This window comes from Heteronotia binoei, chromosome 8 (assembly GCF_032191835.1).
Source record: "Heteronotia binoei isolate CCM8104 ecotype False Entrance Well chromosome 8, APGP_CSIRO_Hbin_v1, whole genome shotgun sequence".
Lineage (NCBI taxonomy): Eukaryota > Metazoa > Chordata > Lepidosauria > Squamata > Gekkonidae > Heteronotia > Heteronotia binoei.
The window spans coordinates 108,767,349-108,785,086 of NC_083230.1; positions in this window are offsets into that span (position 1 = coordinate 108,767,349).

The window sequence follows — 17,738 nt, forward strand, 5'->3', positions numbered from 1 at the left end:
GACTTGATGGCACTTTACACAGCTAAACTGTGAAATTCACTGCCATTCATTGATGGCCTCAAGCATAGATGGTTTCATAAGGGAAGTAGGTTCGCACACAGGAAAGGGCCATTGATTGCTACTAGCTAAAGAGATCCTCCATATATAGAGACAGCAAACCCTGGAGTAATCAGAGGCACTGTTGGGGGAAAGCCTTCGCCTCTATGTTGAGTCTTTTAGCTCCAGCACTGGCACTAGGGTGCCGGTGCTGGGTTGCCCCCCCCCCTCAGGCATAGGCTTCCCAACCCTCCTGCCTTGGCGGGAGACCCCAGAATTTCCAGCCTCTTCCCCCGCTCCCCAAAAAAATAGAAGCGGGAGGAGGGGGGAAACGGCGCCAAGGAGCATGGCGAGCCGCCCCATCTTGGAGCAGGCGACGCTGCTGCACTGCTGCCGCCTCTTCTCCGCTCACCGTAGCTGCTCCTCCGAGATGGGCTCAGGCTGAGCCCACCTCGGAGGAGCAGCTAAGATGAAGCGGAGAAGAGGCGGCGGCAGCGTAGCAGCGCAGCTTGCCACGCTCCTAGCCTGCCTCCACCCTCCCCTTCTCTGATTTTACCTCAGAGGCGGAGCGAAGCAGGCGACGCCGCTGTGCTGCCGCTACCTTTTCTCTGCTTCACTGTAGCTGCTCCTCCGAGATGGGCTCAGCCTGAGCCCATCTCGGAGGAGCAGCTATGGTGAGAAGAGAGAAGAGGCGGCAGCATCGCAGCGGTGTCGCCCGCTCCGAGATGGGGCGGCTCGCCACGCTCCTTGGCACCGTTCCCCCCCCCCCAGCTCCACCCCAGTGTCTCCCGGCTCCACCCCCAAAGTCCCCAGATATTTCTGGAATTGGACTTGGCAACCCTACTCAGGCAAACCACCCCCACACCCGACTTTTCTCCCGCCGCATGATCTTCTCCCCTCCCCACCCAAACACAGCGGTGGCAGGCTCTAGTAGTTGCACTGGAGCGCATCCACCAACCTGCCATCACCCCTACTGGCCCTCACCACTTGAAGCCAGAACAAGAAGGGAAGAGAAGAAGAAGAAGACAACAACGACTGCAGATTTATACTCCGCCCTTCTCTCTGAATCAGAGACTCAGAGCGGCTTGCAATCTCCCATATGTTCTCCCCCGACAACAGACACCCTGTGAGGTGGGTGAGGCTGAGAGAGCTCTTCCAGAAGCTGCCCTTTCAAGGACAACTCCTGTGATAGCTATGGCTGACCCAAGGCCATTCCAGCAGCTGCAAGTGGAGGAGTAAGGAATCAAACCCGGTTCTCCCAGATAAGAGTCCGTGCACTTAACCACTACACAAAACTGGTGGAGCGGTGGCAGGTAGGAGCTGAGAGCTTCCTTCCTGCCTCACTGCCTCTTGCCTTGCTGGTGGCTGCTTTTATTTGCTGGCGGCTCAGCCTCTTTCACAGGTTGCTCGTGCTTTGTGCTGGGAGAGGGTGGTGGTGGGAGGGGGCACCTGGTGCCAGGGCCAGATCTAGGGGGGGCAGAGGGGGGTGCTTGCCCCGGGTGCCAACAGAGGGGGGGGCACCAAATTGGGTATGGAGCCCACTCTATTCTATGGGCCCATAAAATAGAATGGGCCCATAAGGGGGCGTCATCTTTAGATTTTGCTCCCCCTCAAAAAAACTTGTAGATTCAGTCTTGCCTGGTGCTTCTGTAGGCCAGGTGATGCCTGTAGGTGGTCACCTACCTGGTCTAATTGGATGCACCAAGCCTGGTTGGCCCTCCAGGGCAACTGGTTGACCACTGTATGAAACAGTATGCTGGATTAGACAGACCACTGGTTTGACTTAGCAGGAATCTCCTGTTACACCCATCCTTAGCTATGAAGCCTGAAAATTGTTAAAGAATTTTTAAAAGTTTGGTGTAGTGGTTAAATGCGTAGACTCTTACCCAAGAGAACCGGGTTTGATTTCCCACTCCTCCACTTGCAACTGCTGGAATGGCCTTAGGTCAGCCATAGCTCTTGTAGTTGTTCTAGAAAGGGCAGCTTCTGTCAGAGCTCTCTCAGTCCCACCCAGAGGCGTCACTAGGGTGGGTTGCACCCTGGGGCCAAGTGCGCCGGAGGGAAGCGACCCGAAAAAAGAGCTCGGCCGAATGGCGCTCTTTAAACTCTGCTTGCCTTAAAAGTGAAATCCGGGCTGTTTGTACCTTCTGGGCTCTGATGTCACCACCTCCCTCCTTCCCCTGCCACCTCTCCCTGCCTCTGCACATTTGCCCTGCTTCATAAGCCGGCCCTCGGCTGCCCGCCCCGCACTCCACCTCGCGGGGAACCACATTATCTCCGAGCGGCGGCCGCCACAGCACCGCCTCGCCTCAGGTGCCTCTCGGCGCGAGCCCCCCAAACCCGAGGAGGGCTCTTCTCAGAGACTTTCGCCTGCCTGCGGAGAGCTGCGCTTTCCTCTTCCCTCCCGGCCTTCTCTCGCTTCTCCCAACCTTGTCCGCGGTCGCCACTGCCTTGAAAGAGCCTCCCCGCGTCTCCCGCCAATAAAGACCGTTTTCCTCCGCTGTGATTGCTTGCCGCCTGCCGCCTTCAAAGAGCCCTAGGGGGGGCAATGAGAATGCTCTGGGGGAGGGCCAATGGCCCCCTTGGCCCCGCCCTAGTGACGCCACTGGTCCCACCCGCTCCACAGGGTGTCTGTTGTGGGGGAGGAAGGTAAAAGAGATTGTAAGCCGCTCTGAGACTCAGATTCAGAGTGAAAGGCGGGCTATAAATCCAATATCTTTTTAAAAACCTGGCACGCCTGAAAGAACAGTCATGTGGTTCAACTCTATATGCAAACACAAGTAGAAGAATTTTAAAATACCATCCTTCAGTATGCAGCGGCTGTCACAGTTGTGACAAGATCTCAAGAGGTTGCTGTAAAGCTGGGCGGAGATGAAAGAATTCATTAGCTCGCTAAAACATATAGCCTCTCAAAAGACGAATGGAGTGTACAAATACATTAGTCTGCTTCTTAATGGGTTGCCTCCTGGTCAAATGTAGAGACCAGTAGCATCTGATCTCCTGATGCTACCACCGCAGCAGGGCTTTTCTTTGTAGCAGGAACTCTTTTGCATATTTGGCAGCACCCCCTGATGTAGCCAATCCTCCTGGAACTTACAGGTGGCCCTGTAAGAAGAGCCCTGTAAGCTCTTGGAGGGTTGGCTACATCAGAGGGGTGTGGCCTAATATGCAAAGAAGATCCGGCTACAACCCCCCCTGTTCTGCAGTATCCTGAATCCACTGAGTTAAATGGGTATTAAGGATCTGAATCACAGACAATTCCTTATGTCTAGAAATCCAGAGTTGATTGGATACATCATCCTTGATTATGTTAGACCGCTTCTCTGACATCCTTGTATTTAATCACCGTTCATTTGCAACACATCCAAATTTCTGACTTTCATTGGACACATTAATGGAAAATCGACGCAGTATCCTCCCTTGGGGTAGCGTGGAATAGAGGTTAGGGGTGGGCATGAATCCCATTTTTGTGGTTCAGTTTGTGATTCATAGCTGAAAGAAATGGAGCTGTGTGAAATTGGCCTGCCCCCCTCCCTTCATCTTAACTCAAGTTACTAATGACACCCAGAGCCAGCCCTAGACTGTCTGGCACCCTAGACAAGGCTAAAGTCTGACACCCCCCCCCCCCTGCACTGATAACACCACCAAGTGACACGGGGAGGGCGCGACCAATTTGGTACCCCCAGAAGGTTGGCACCCTAGGCAACCACCTAGTTTGCCTAGTTGGAGGGCCAACCCTGATGACACCTTTCTCAGCACCCCAGGCTGGAATTTAAATGCCCATGCCAAACAACTGGGCCACAGGGAAAAAAACTAAAGTCTTTATGGAGATTTGGCAGGATAGTGTTCTGAAATCCTGAGCCGAAGATTCTGGTGATATTCGTAGTTTTGAAAGGATTTCTGAGCATCTGGGTACCACAAGGATTATAGAGCAAGTTTGAGCTAAAGCAAAGAAACTCTGCCAGTTGTAAATACCTCCCAAAACCTAACTAATTGAATCGTGCAAAAAATTTAATGCCTCTTTTTATGATGGATTAGATCTGCTCTTATGTATCAGGAGCAGCATCAGTCTAGACCATCTGTCAGGCACTGATGTTTTCAGGTTCCTGCTATTACCTGCCTCCAGGGGGTGGGATTCTAGCAGGAGCTTCTTTGCACATTAGGCCACACACCCCTGATGTAGCCGATCCTCCAAGAGCTTTTTAAAAAGAGCCTTGGAGGATTAGCTACGTCAGGGGTGTATACGCAAAGGAGCTCATGCTAGAATCCCACCCCTGCTTGCCTCTGTGTAGCAACCCCAACTTCCTTGGTGTTCTTTCCAAATGCTAACCAGGGCTGACCCTGCTTAGCTTCTGAGATCTGACAAGATCATGCTTAGCCTGGGATCTCCATGCCTCAGACCATCAGCCTTTTGACTGGCAGCAGCTCTCCAAGATCTCAGGCAGAGGTCTTTCACATTACCTACTCCCAGGGCTTTTTTTGTAGCAGGAACTCCATTTCATGAGGCCATACATCCCTGATGTAGCCAATCCTCCTGGAGCTTGCAGTAGGCTCTGTACAAAGAGCCCTGTAAGCTCCAGGAGGATTGGCTACATGAGGGGTGTGTGGCCTAATATGCAAAGGAGTTCCTGCTGCAAAAAAATCCCAGCCTACTACTTGATTCTTGTAACGGGAGATGACAGCCCTTCAGGTATCTGAAGGTGGTGATCATATAACCTCTCAGTCATCTCCTCTCCAGGCTAAACACACCCAGCTCCTTCAGCCTGTCTTCATAGGATTAGGTCTCCAGACCCCTCACCATCTTTGTTGCCCTCCTCTTGAAGTGTTCCAGTTTGTTTAGATCCTTCTTAAGTTGTGGTGCCCAAAACTGAACACAATACTCTAGGTGAGGCCTAACCAGAGCAGAGGAAAGCGATACCATCACTTCCATGATCTGGACACTATATTTCTGTTGATACAGCCCAAAATTGAGTTTGCATTTTTAGCCACCACATCACATAGTTGACTCGTGTTCAGCATATGGTTCACTAAGACCCCTAGATTTTTTTCACACATACTACTGCCAAGACAAGTCTCCCCTATCCTATAATTATGCATTAGATTTTTCCTACCTAAATGAAGAATTTTACATTTATCCCTGTTAAAACTCATTTCATTTGTTTTAGCCCAGTTTTCCAGCCTGTCAAGATCACCCTGTATCCTGACTCTGTCTTCTACTGTATTTGCTACTACTCCCAATTTAGTACCATCTGCATATTTAATAAGCATTCCCTCTATTCCTTCATCCAGATTATTTATAAAGCTATTAAACAAAATAAGTCCCAGGACAGATCTGTGAAGCACTTAGGGTTGCCAAGTCCAATTAAAGAAAAATCTGGGGACTTTGGGGGCGGAGCCAGGAGACTTTGGGGGTGGAGCCAGGAGACACTGGGGGTGGAGCCAGGAACAAGGGTGTGACAAGCATAATTGAACTCCAAGGGAGTTCTGGCCATCACATTTAAAGGGGCAGCACACCTTTTCAAATGCCTTTCTTCCATAGGAAATAATTAAGGATAGGGGCACCATCTTTTGGGGCTCATAGAATTGGACCCTCTGGTCCAATCGTTTTGAAACTTGGGGGGTATTTTGGGGAGAGGCACTAGATGCTATACTAAAAATCTGGTGCCTCTACCTCAAAAAATAGTCCCCCCAGGGCCCCCAATACCCACGGATCAATTCCCTATTATTCCCTATGGGAATCATTCTCCCAGTAGACATTTCCCTCCCCCCCACACACACACACTTTCTAAAAAGAGGGAGGGCCTCCATACCAGGGAATCCCCCTCCCTCTCTCACACACACACAAATACTTACTTGGTCTTCTTCCGGAGAACTGTGCCTGCTGAGAAAACGAAAGCAAAGAAGGGAGGGGCCGTTCTCTGAAGCCCTTCCTGTTTCCTCCTTCCTGCCCAGCCTTAAAGGGACAGGGATTTTACAAACTGCTCAGGAGCTCTACAACAGGAGCTCTATAGGTATGTTCTCCCCCCCCCACCCCCCCCACCCCGCTTCTCAATTTTTGAAGACCGGGAGATTAAGCTGGGAACCCAGAAGTCTCCCGCTAAAGCGGGGGGATTGGGAACCCTAGAAGCACTCCACTTGTCACTCCTCTCCAAGAGGATGAAGAACCAATAACAAGCACTCTTTGGGTGCAATCTGTCACCCATGTTGACAAGATGTTGGCAAACTGGCCCACATAATTACTTTTTGGCCTGTATCCAGGTGCCATCAGTATGGAATGTCCTCTAAGTGGTCAACTGGTCATTTGTGACCAACTATCATCTGGTTGTGTTCCAGAAATAATGCGAAGCAGCAGTAAGGCTGCAATCTTATGCAAACTTAAGCAGCACCCAAGTACATATGCTACCTCTAGACCAGTGGGAGTTCTTAGTAAACATGCATTTGCATGTCAACAAATTGGGTTATGAAGCACCCCTTTGTGGAGATAACATCTTCCTGAATGATAAAAAGCACCCAGTGCAAGCACCGGGTCGTTACCGAGCCATAGGGTGACATCATATCACAATGTTTTCTTGGCAGCAGGGCCGGCATGTGGGAGTAGACCAAGTAGGCAGTCACCTGGGGTGTCACTTGGCCTAGGGGCACCACGAGGCACCCCCTCTCCCCACGCCCTGTGCCCACTGCCGTCCTGACTTCACAGAGGCTTCCGGAGGCTCAGGAGGCCTCGACAAAGTCAGGGGGCATGGCAGTGAGTGTGCTCTGAGCGTGCTCACTGCCTTCATGATGTCATCAATTTTAGCCCTGGGCAGGGGGCGGAGGAGAGGGGTCAGGCCTGGGGCGCAGGAACTCCTAGCTCCGGACCCGCTTGGCAGACTTTTTACAGGGTGGTTTGCCATTGCCTTCCCCAGTCATCTACACTTTATCCCCAGCAATCTGGGTACACATTTTACCTACCTCGGAAGGATGGAAGGCTGAGTCAACCTTAAGCCAGTGCTCTGAACCCAGCTTCCGCTGGGATCGAACTCAAGTCGTGAGCAGAGGGCTCCGACTGCAGTACTGCAGCTTTACCACTCTGCACAACAGGGCTTTTTTTGAGCAGGAACACACAGGAATGCAGTTCCAGATTGGTGTCAGGGTGTGTGTGAAACAATGGTGATGTCAGGGGGTGCGGCCTAATATGCAAATAAGTCCCTGCTAGGGGTTTTCTGCCTAAAAAGCCCTGATAATACCCCTTTGTGGAGATAACATCTAGTCCCATCCTCTTGTTCTCTTGGAAAAGGAACCACATTGAGTCTCAACGGTTGTAAGGGAAAGTAATAAAATCATGCTGCGATCTTAGCAGGAACATATAAATCCTCCAGACATCTAAATAGATTGATAAGTCAAGCGCTCTCAGGTCAACTGTTACCAGAATAGAGTGCTTATTTGTCTCAAATTAGAAATGAGAGGCTTGGTGACAGATAATAGAGATGAGAGACATAAGACGGGAGGAACTTTTTCCCCTCTCTCTCCTATCAAACTCGCTTGGTTTAATACGAGGCCTGACTGGTTAATGACAGCTTTGAGTGATACCTGTATGTTTTATAGGAGTATAAATTTGTTATAGTAAAAATCTTATGCATCTTCTATCACCAGGTATTGTTTCAGCCTATTACAGGCGATGTCTATCCAGAGTTGACTGGATTGTATTAATCTGATCCTAGTTTAATGATGCCTTAAGATTTTTATGGGAGAATTTAATGTTTGCAATATCCATGTTCCTTATTTGAAAGTGTGACTTATAGGTTCTCATCTTCCTTAAATTATGAAATCCTTCAGCTAATAAAGGAAAATGATTATGCTTTGCACAAAAAAAAGAGGGGAAAAGGCAAAGTCATTTAACAAGCCATATAGCTGTCTATTATAGGACTTTGCATAATAATTGTAATTTAGCTATTAGGAATTCCAGGGGCAGTTTATCAGTCATATCCTGCAATTCGGAAAGAGAAAGCGGGGTTGGGGGGGGGAGGCTTCGCCACTTAAAAGAGCCGACGTTTGCCAAACATCAAGGCAAAAATGAGTGAGAGAACTCTATTGTAGAGCAATAATGTCTCCACCAATATTGACATTAAGAAGTTCTCATGAAATGGATGACTGTTGGTGATATTCTTTGCAAACTTCTGGTATTAAGCTCTCACTGTTGTTCCTTGGAGTGTCTAGTAGATGATTCATACATTCACACTAGAAAAAGCAACGGTGCATTCAGAGGACATCTGAAAATGGAGATCCTCTGAGCCTGCTGATCATATGGAGGTCTTGTGATGCTAGGTAGCATGGCAGTTTCATCTCAGTTGGCATATTGGCAAGAATGCTATGTTTCAGTTGAAACCTAATCTGGACCATTCCCAGAATGGGCTCAAGAAAGGATATGACTAAATTCTTTTTGGAAATGGCATTAGGCCAGTGTAGCACAACCTGAAGGCCATCCAAGACCAAGATGGGTCTTACCTTATATGCTTAGACCCAGGGCTTTTTTTGTAGCAGGAACTCCTTTGCATATTAGGCCATACCCTCCTGATGTAGCCAATTCTCCTGGAGCTTACAGGGCTCTTAGTACAGGGCCTACTGTAAGCTCCAGGAGGATTGGCTACATCAGGGGTGTTTGGCCTAATATGCAAAGAAGTTCCTGCTACAAAAAAAAAGCCCTGCTTAGACCATGGAATCGCAGAGTTGGAAGTGCCATCTAGTTCAACCCGCTGCTCAATGCAAGATGCCTCCAGCATGATGAACAGATGACAGGGTCTCCACTTGGTTGCTGCTTTGGAGGTTCTGAGGAATGATGGTGAGGCCTAGACAGCTGGAGTATGGAAGGCTCTTCAACAGGATGTTGTAGAACAAAGTAATGGATATCACTGACCCTTCTCTGTTTTACATACATTGAAGAACAAACCAAGTGATCTGATGGAATTATTCTATGGACTTAAAAAGGCATAGCTCAACTAGAATAGCACCATTAGAATTAGATTTTTAAGAGGAGTAGCTATCTTTCTGAACTTGGGTTGCTGATTCCAGGTTCAGAAATTTCTAGGAATGTGGAGGTTAACCCAGGGAATGGTGAAGGGAGACCTCAGCAAAGTAGAGAGCGTCCACACTCCAGAGAGAGTCCACACTCCAAAGTAGTCCTTTTTTCCAGGGGAACGGGGATGGTCACAAAACACATTTTTGCAGTTTGGCTTGTGGATGAACCACGGACCAAACCACAAACTTATACATCAGTTTGCAAACTGAATCAGTTCATATGGTTCATAAGTCACTTATAGGCTTTCCAACCACCACCCCCCACCCTGGCAGGGGACCCCTGTTTTTGCAGCCTCCTCTCCCGCTCTCCAAAAATCCGGAAGCGGAGGGGTGGGTGGGAAGAACATGCGTGTAGGCATCATGTAGTTGTAGAGCTCCTGATCCATTTGTAAAATGTGTGCCTTTAAGGCTGCGCAGGAAACAGGAAACAGGAAGGGCTTCATTGGAAAGAGTCAGTAATAGTTTCCATGGAGAACGGCCCCTCCCTTTCTTTTGCTTTTGTTTTCACAGCAAGTAGAGTTCTGCAGGAAGAAGATCTAGTAAGTATTTGTGTGTGTGAGAGAGGGAGGGGGCAGGGGATTCCCTGATTTGGAAAGTGTGTCGGGGGAGGGAAATGTCTACTGGGCACTCTTTTATTCCCTATGGAGAATGATTCCCATAGGGAATAATGAGGAATTGATCCACGAGTATTGGGGGCTCTGGGGGGGGCTATTTTTTGAGGTAGAGGCACCAAATTTTTAGTATAGCATCTAGTGCCTCTCCCCAAAATACCCCCCAAGTTTCAAAATGATTGGACCAGAGGGTCCAATTCTATGAGCCCCAAAAGATGGTGCCCCTATCCTTAATTATTTCCTATTGAAGAAAGGCATTTAAAAAGGTGTGCTGTCCCTTTAAATGTGATGGCCAAAACTCCCTTGGAGTTCAATTATGCTTGTCACACCCTTGTTCCTGGATCCACCCCCAAAGTCTCCTGGCTCCGTCCCCAAAGTCCCCAGATTTTTCTTTAATTGGACTTGGCAACCCTAGTCACTTAAGCCCCTGCTTTCTACTCCCCAACAAAACCAACAGGGAACAGAAAGCAGGCTCTGAGTCATTTAAACCTCTTCTATCCGCTCCCCACCACTTAGCTGTTTCTCATGAATGACTCAAGCCATATAAACCCTTGCTTTCTGCTCTTTATGAACCACCACAAACTGCATCAAACTCCATAGAAGTTCATGGCAACTCTTCAGTTCGTGAATGTCCCATGAACTGTCCAAAACTTTTAATGAACTTTAGTTCATCAGCTGGTTTGTGGAGAGCCAGTTTGGTGTAGGAGAGCCAGTTTGGTGTAGTGGTTAAGTGCATGGAGAACCGGGTTTGATTCCCCACTCCTCCACTTGCACCTGCTAGCATGGCCTTGGGTCAGCCATAGCTCTGGCAGAGGTTGTCCTTGAAAGGGCAGCTGCTGTGAGAGCCCTCTCCAGCCCCACCCACCTCACAGGGTGTCTGTCGTGGGGGAGGAAGGTAAAGGAGATTGTGAGCCGCTCTGAGACTCTTCGGAGTGGAGGGCGGGATATAAATCCAATATCTTCTTCATCTTCATCTTCATCCCTACTGATCTCTGCAGTCTGGAGATCAGGTGTAATTCTGGGTGAGCTGCAAGTCTCACCTGGAGTTCAGCAACCCTACATGCACCAGTGTTCGATCCTGTGGCCATTGCTGCAAAGCTAGCAAGACCTTCTCTTTGTTGCCTTCACTATAATTTGAACTGAATATTCGGAAGTACCAATTCTATCCACCTGCCTCCACAGAGACGTGTTCCTTTCTCCTGTTTCCTTTCATTTCTCCCTTGTTGCTCTACCCCATTTCTTGTTAATGTGATTTGGAGAGTTGAGTTATTATAAGTCTTGGCATTATCAACCCTATGCAGTTGTCAGATTTTGCTGCTCTTTTCAGAAAGTTTCTTTGTGGCATAATGCCACCATTAATTCAAGCAGGTTTAGAGTATTTTGCAGTCCTGTCATTCAGGACCACTCCCAGGTTTTGGGAGAGGGCTGAGCCATATTGTCGTCGTCGTCGTCATCATCATCAATAATAATAATAATAATGAGATTTATATCCCACCCTCTCCGCTGAAGCAGGCTCAGGGTGGCTCACAAGAATAAAATCACAGTAAAACATTCATTGTACATTTAAAATAATACAACATTCTATAACTAACAATGAAAACAGTTTGGTGCCAGTATTGTTGATATCTGATGGTATTCAGTGCTCTAGATATCCTTTAGTTGAAGGCTAGCCAGAATAGTGCTGTCTTACAAGCCTTGCAGAACTGGGCGAGGTCCCGCAAGGTTCTAATCTCTTCTGGCAGTTGGTTCCACCATTAGGGGGCTGCCCTCGAGAAGGCTCTCTCCTTGGTGGATTTTAGTCTTGCCTCCCTCGGCCCGGGGACTGATAATAGGTTTTGTAATCCAGATCTAAGTACCCTCTGAGGAACACGTGGGGAGAGATGGTCCCTAAGGTAAGCAAGTCCTCAGCCATATAAGGCTTTGTAGGTAATAACCAGCACCTTGAAGCGAATCCGGTACACTATTGGCAGCCAGTGCAGTTCCCATAGCCCTGGCTGTATGTGCTCCCGCATAGAGAGCCCCAATAACAGCCTGGCTGCCGCATTCTGCACCAGCTGTAGTTTCTGGATTCACAATAAGGGCAGCCCCAGGTAGACTTCCAGTTGCTCTGCCCCCAAGCAAATAGCTCCTTCTCAGTCAGATGCTGCTACCTTAAACTGAGTCACACTGTTGTCTATCAAGGTCAGTGTTTCTACTTGTGTCGGAATTTCCCGAGTCTTAGGCAGATGTCTTTCTAATCACCTGCTACCTGATTATTTTAACCAGAGGTGGAATTCTAGCAGGAGCTCCTTTGCATATTAGGCAACACTCCCTGATGTAGCCAATCCTCCAAGAGTTTACAAAAAAGAACCCTGTAAGCTCCTGGAGGATTGGCTACATCAGGGGTATGTGGCCTAATATGCAAAGGAGCTGCTGCTAGAATTCCACCCCTGATTTTAACAAGGATTGAACCTGAGCCTTCCAGATGAGACCCAGCATGGTGTAGAGATTAAAAGCAGTGGACTCTAATCTGGAGAACTGTGGTTGATTCTCTAATCCTCCTTCACATCAGGCCTGCGGGATGATCTTAGGCCAGTCACAGTTCTCTCACAACAACATTATATATGCTGTAGATTTTGAATGTAGTTTCTGAGGCAATCCCCCCCCCCCAGGATAACAGTTTATTTCTTGGAGATCTGAGCTTCATACACCACTGTGCCTTCCTTTATAAGCTGCTTTACTCAGGTCACGGATTTGTAACAACCTGTTGAACTGGGGGTGGTGGGGGGGGAATGCCCAAGTCTCAATGCAAATAAAATAGGCCCAAGACCATCTTGATAAGGGGGGAAGATAAAAATAATTATGCCAAGTCAGTACTGGGATGTTTGTTTAATATAGCAGAGTTTTGATCAGTCATAAAATCACAAAGTCATAAAGGCTTCCATTCAAGGAGATAACATTTGTACACAGGAAGAAGAAGATGATGATGATGTTGGATTTATATCCCACTCTATACTCTGAATCTCAGGGTGCGGTCACACTTACATTAAATCCATCAGCAACCCATCTTTATAGCACCGTTATTTCGTATCTCAGATAATCCGCCGCATCCTGTTTCCCGATCAGACAGCATGGAGTTCCGATGCTATGCCATGTTGATCCCGTCGCTGCTCGATCACACAGCACCCTACCGGAACTATTTTCAGATGGCGGCAATCCGCATTAGCGCAGGCGCAGTGCTGGGCGCTAACAGGAGGGTTTGGGATTCGTTTGAGCGCATGCGCGTTTGTGTTTGCGCTGGCTGGCCTAATTTAAAATGGTGGCAATCCAAAGTAGCGCAGGCGCGGTGCTGCGTGCTATGTTTCTTTCTGAGCCCATGCGCATTTGTGTTTCCCTATTTGCGCAGCGCACTGCTGCGTGCTACAGAGGGTGTGTTTCGTGCTGAGCGCGTGTGCGTTTGTGTTTGCCTATTTGCGCAGGCGCACTGCTGTGTGCTACAGAGGGTGTGTTTCTGCTGAGCGCATGCGCGTTTGCAGTGGCGGGGTTTCCGGCTATTTAAACCTCCCCCCCCCCCCGGCTGGTCTATCGCTATTTCGATATATCGCTATTACGCAATAAACTAAAATATAAAAAAAAAACGGCCGGGCACGCACGTTTCGGAAGGCCCCCCCCACATTAAGCAAAGCCATTAAAACTTCAATAATCAGGACACACCTGCGCCATCGGTTTGCACTACTTTTCGGAAAGGTAATAACCGCTAATAAGCAATTTTTTCGAGTTCCTTCCTTCGATCGTGCAGTGATATGCATTTTGTTTGTGGCGGGAAGCTGGAAGCGGGAAGCGCTGTTGCGACTCAGCAACGATTGCACGTTCAGATGCTCTAGAGCGCTCAGGAAGCGCTCAGGAAGCGTCTTGTTCCGGATTAAAAGCAGTAGCAAATTAATCCGCGAGCAAGGCGCATCAGCGTGGGACGCGCACGGGCTAAGCACGCTTCACAGATGCGGACGTGTCAACTCATGCCCGTAGCGGGGTTTTCTGGACGTCTGACCGCACCCTCAGAGTCTGAATGGTCACAATCTCCTTTACTCCCCCCCCAACAGACACCGTGTGAGGTGGGGGGGGTGAGAGAGCTCTTACAGCACCTGCCCTTTCAAGGACAACTCCTACGAGAGCTATGGCTGACCCAAGGCCATTCCAGCAGCTGCAGATGGAGGAGTGGGGAATCAAACCTGGTCCTCACAGATAAGAGTCCACACACTTAACCACTACACCAAACTGGCTCTCATTGAGAGATGTAGCACCCCTTAATGTCCAGGCATGCTGAACCACTCATTCCAACAGTCAGACCATAGGTGTGCCTGGACAGTCTTGTCCAGTCTAACTGACAACAGTTCTCCAGGGTTTCAGGCAGAGGTCTTTCATACCACCTAATCCTTTCAACTGGAGGTGCCTGGGATTGAACTGGGGACCTTCTGCATTCCAAGCAGATGCTCTGCCACTGAGCCTTATTCTTCTGCCATCAAATCAAAGCTGAGTTATTGTGACCCAGTTGGGTTTTCAAAGCAAGAAATCTTCACATGTACTTTGCCATTCCATGCCTCTGTATAGCGACTGTGGTATTCCTTCGTGGTCTCCCATCCAAATACTAACCAGGGCCAACCCTGCTTAACTTCCAAGATCTGATGAGACTGGTCTAGCCTAAGATACCCAAATCAGGGCCCATTGAGCCATGGTCCCTTCAAAAGTGCTTTTCAGGGCCATTTCAACTTGGGGAAATGGCAAGGAGGGGAAGGCATTCCCCTCATGCCACAGTTAGGCTTCCCATTCCCCCACCCCATAGGAGGTTTCCTCGATTGTGGGGCCTCCAACCTGTCCCCCAGAGAGCTCCATAATCACCCAACATGCCTGGCGCAATAATGTCATGTCATGCAGGCGACACTCTAGCATTTGGATAAAAAACTCTATGGTGCCGATCTCAAATTTGCCCTTTTTGGGCAAACTTATCGAGAGGGCAGTGGCGTTGCAGCTACAGAGTTTCCTGGAGGATGCTTCTGTTCTTGAGGTTGGAGTACTGTAATGCCCTCTACATGGTACTGCCCCTGTGCTGAACCCAGAAGTTGCAGCTAGTGCAGACTGCCGCTGCCCAGCTGTTATTAGGGCTCCCAAGATGGGAGCACATTCGGCCGGGGCTCCGGGATCTGCACTGGCTGCCAATAATATATCGAGTCCGGTACAAGGTGCTGGTTATTACCTTTAAAGCCCTATATGGGGCTTTAAAGGTAATAACTTATATGGCCTAGGACCTGCCTACCTTAGGGACCGTCTCTCTCCACATGTTCCCCAGAGTGTACTGAGATTGAGCTCTCAAAACCTGCTTGTAATCCCTGGGCCAAAGGAGGCCCATCGGAAATCCACCAGGGACAGGGCCTTTTTGGTAATGGCTCCTTGCTGGTGGAACCAGCTGCCGGAAGAGGTGAGGGCCTTGCGGGACCTTGGGCAGTTCCACAGGGCCTGTAAGACAGCCCTCTTCCGGCTGGCTTACAACTAACTGACAGTGGAAACTTTATGGAAGGTTGTAGTGTAGCATTTTGGCAAATCATTTGTTCTATGTTTTCTATTTTACTGTTTTAAATTGTTGCAAATTGATGTATTTTTAAAACCACTGTTAGATTTTATACGTTGTGAGCCGCCCTGTTTTATACATTGTGAGCCTAATACTCCTGAACAGACTGGTGCCCACCATTGCAGAAGAACTCCTCCCAGAGAGCCAGTGCGGCTTCAGAGCTAACAGGAGCACCACCGACATGGTATTTGTTCTCAGGCAGCTCCAAGAGAAATGCAGGGAACAGAACAAGGGTCTATATGTGATTTTTGTCGACCTTACCAAAGCTTTCGATACCATTAGCAGGAAAGGCCTGTGGCAAATCTTGGAACATTTAGGATGTCCCCCAAGGTTCCTCAGCATGATCATCCAGCTACATGAAGACCAGCGAGGCCAAGTCAGACACTGCAACGACCTCTCGGAGCCCTTCCCAATAGGCACAGATGTAAAGCAAGGCTGCGTTCTCGCGCCAACTCTCTTTATGATCTTCTTTAGCATGATGCTTCAAAGAGCCGCAGTAGATCTAGATGATGGTGTCTACATCCGCTATCGCACCAATGGCAGCCTGTTCAACCTGAGGCGACTAAAGGCTCACTCCAAGACAATAGAAAAACTTATCCGAGAGCTACTGTTTGCTGATGACACTGCACTCATCTCCCACTCGGTATCAGCTCTGCAGCATATGACGTCCTGCTTTGCAGAGGCTGCCAAGCTATTTGGCCTAGAAGTTAGTCTGAAGAAGACAGAAGTTCTCCACCAGCCTGCACCCCAGGAAGATTATCACCCTCCCTGCATCACTGTGGGTGAATCAGTTCTGAAGACAGTCCAGCAGTTCAGCTACCTAGGGTGCATCATCTCCTCAGATGCCAAGATCGACAAGGAGATTGACAACAGGCTGGCAAAGGCAAACCGTGCATTTGGCCGACTGCACAAAAGAGTGTGGAGCAACAGGCATCTGAAAAAAGGCACAAAGATCAATGTTTACAAAGCGGTTGTGATGACAACCCTCATCTATGGCTCCGAATCATGGGTTTTATACCGTCATCACCTACGACTCCTTGAGCGCTTTCATCAGCGCTGCCTTTGCACCATCCTCAACATCCACTGGAGTGACTTTGTGACCAACACTGAAGTCCTCAAGAGGGCGGAGGTTACAAGCATCGAGGCACTGCTGTTGAAGACGCAGCTGCGTTGGGCAGGGCATATCTCTAGGATGGGAAACCACTGCCTTCCCAAGATTGCTCTGTATGGCAAACTTTCCACCGGCCATCGAAATAGAGGGGCACCAAAGAAGAGGTACAAGGACTCCTTGAAGAAATCCCTTGGCACCTGTTGCATCAACCATCACCAGTGGTCTGACCTAGCCTCAGATCGCAAAGCATGGAGGCACACCATCCACCAGGCTGTCTCTTCCTTTGAGAACGCACGCATAGCTGGTCTGGAGGACAAAAGGAGATTGAGGAAGAATCGCACTGCTACAGCACCAACCCCAAATCAGACTTTTCCCTGCAGCCACTGTGGCTGGACCTGCCTGTCCCGCATTGGTCTTGTCAGCCACCAGCGAGCCTGCAGCAGACGTGGAGTACTGCACCCTTCTTAAATCTTCGTTCGCGAAGTCAAGCCGAGAGAGTGAGAGCCGCCCTGAGCCGTTTCGGTGGGAAGGGCGGGATATAAATTGAAATAAACTGAAACTGAATTTTTATCCAAATGCTAGAGCATCCTCCGCATGACATGCCTGGCACAATGACATCATTTCCGGGTGATGGCATTGCAGCATGCACACTATGTGTATGAGAAAAAAAGTCCCCTGCCGGCAGCCGGGTAAGACCTGGCAACCCTAGCCACAACCCTAATCAGAATCAGGCCCCGAGGCATTCTTAAACTTGTGCGAATTTCCTTCAGGAACTTTCCAGCATCTCTTCTGGTATGGCTCTGAGAATTCTGTGGGGGAAAGGTATACGTCAAACCACGAAGCTGCTTTGGATCCACTTATCATTCCTCAAAATGCGGGACGATATGGTTACAAGCATCGCCTAAGCCCAGCATGGCTGGATTCTTGTTTATTTTTCCATACGGTAATTGGAAAAATGTTAATGGCTTCCACTCCACGTGCGTCATTCATTACAACTATGCGAAAGCCACTCCAGAGGTGCATGCTTTACGCAGTCAAGATGATCCTTGTCGGAAGTACACTTCTGCTTTGGTTTATAATGAGCTGCAGTGTGCTTGTTGTATAAAAGGCTGAGACCACGCTAAAAAGCGTTAAGTGAATGGCCTCAAATGACCTCCTCCCTCCTTAAACATTGCGATCGCTGGCATACCAATTTCCATGTGCTTATTAAAAAAAAAAAGATATTTCCATGGTGAATAGCCATCTTAACTCCAAATGTAGTCTTCTTGACCCCAGCCCCTTCCAATCTTGTCCCATTTCACTTAGGTTTGATGTGCAATATAAT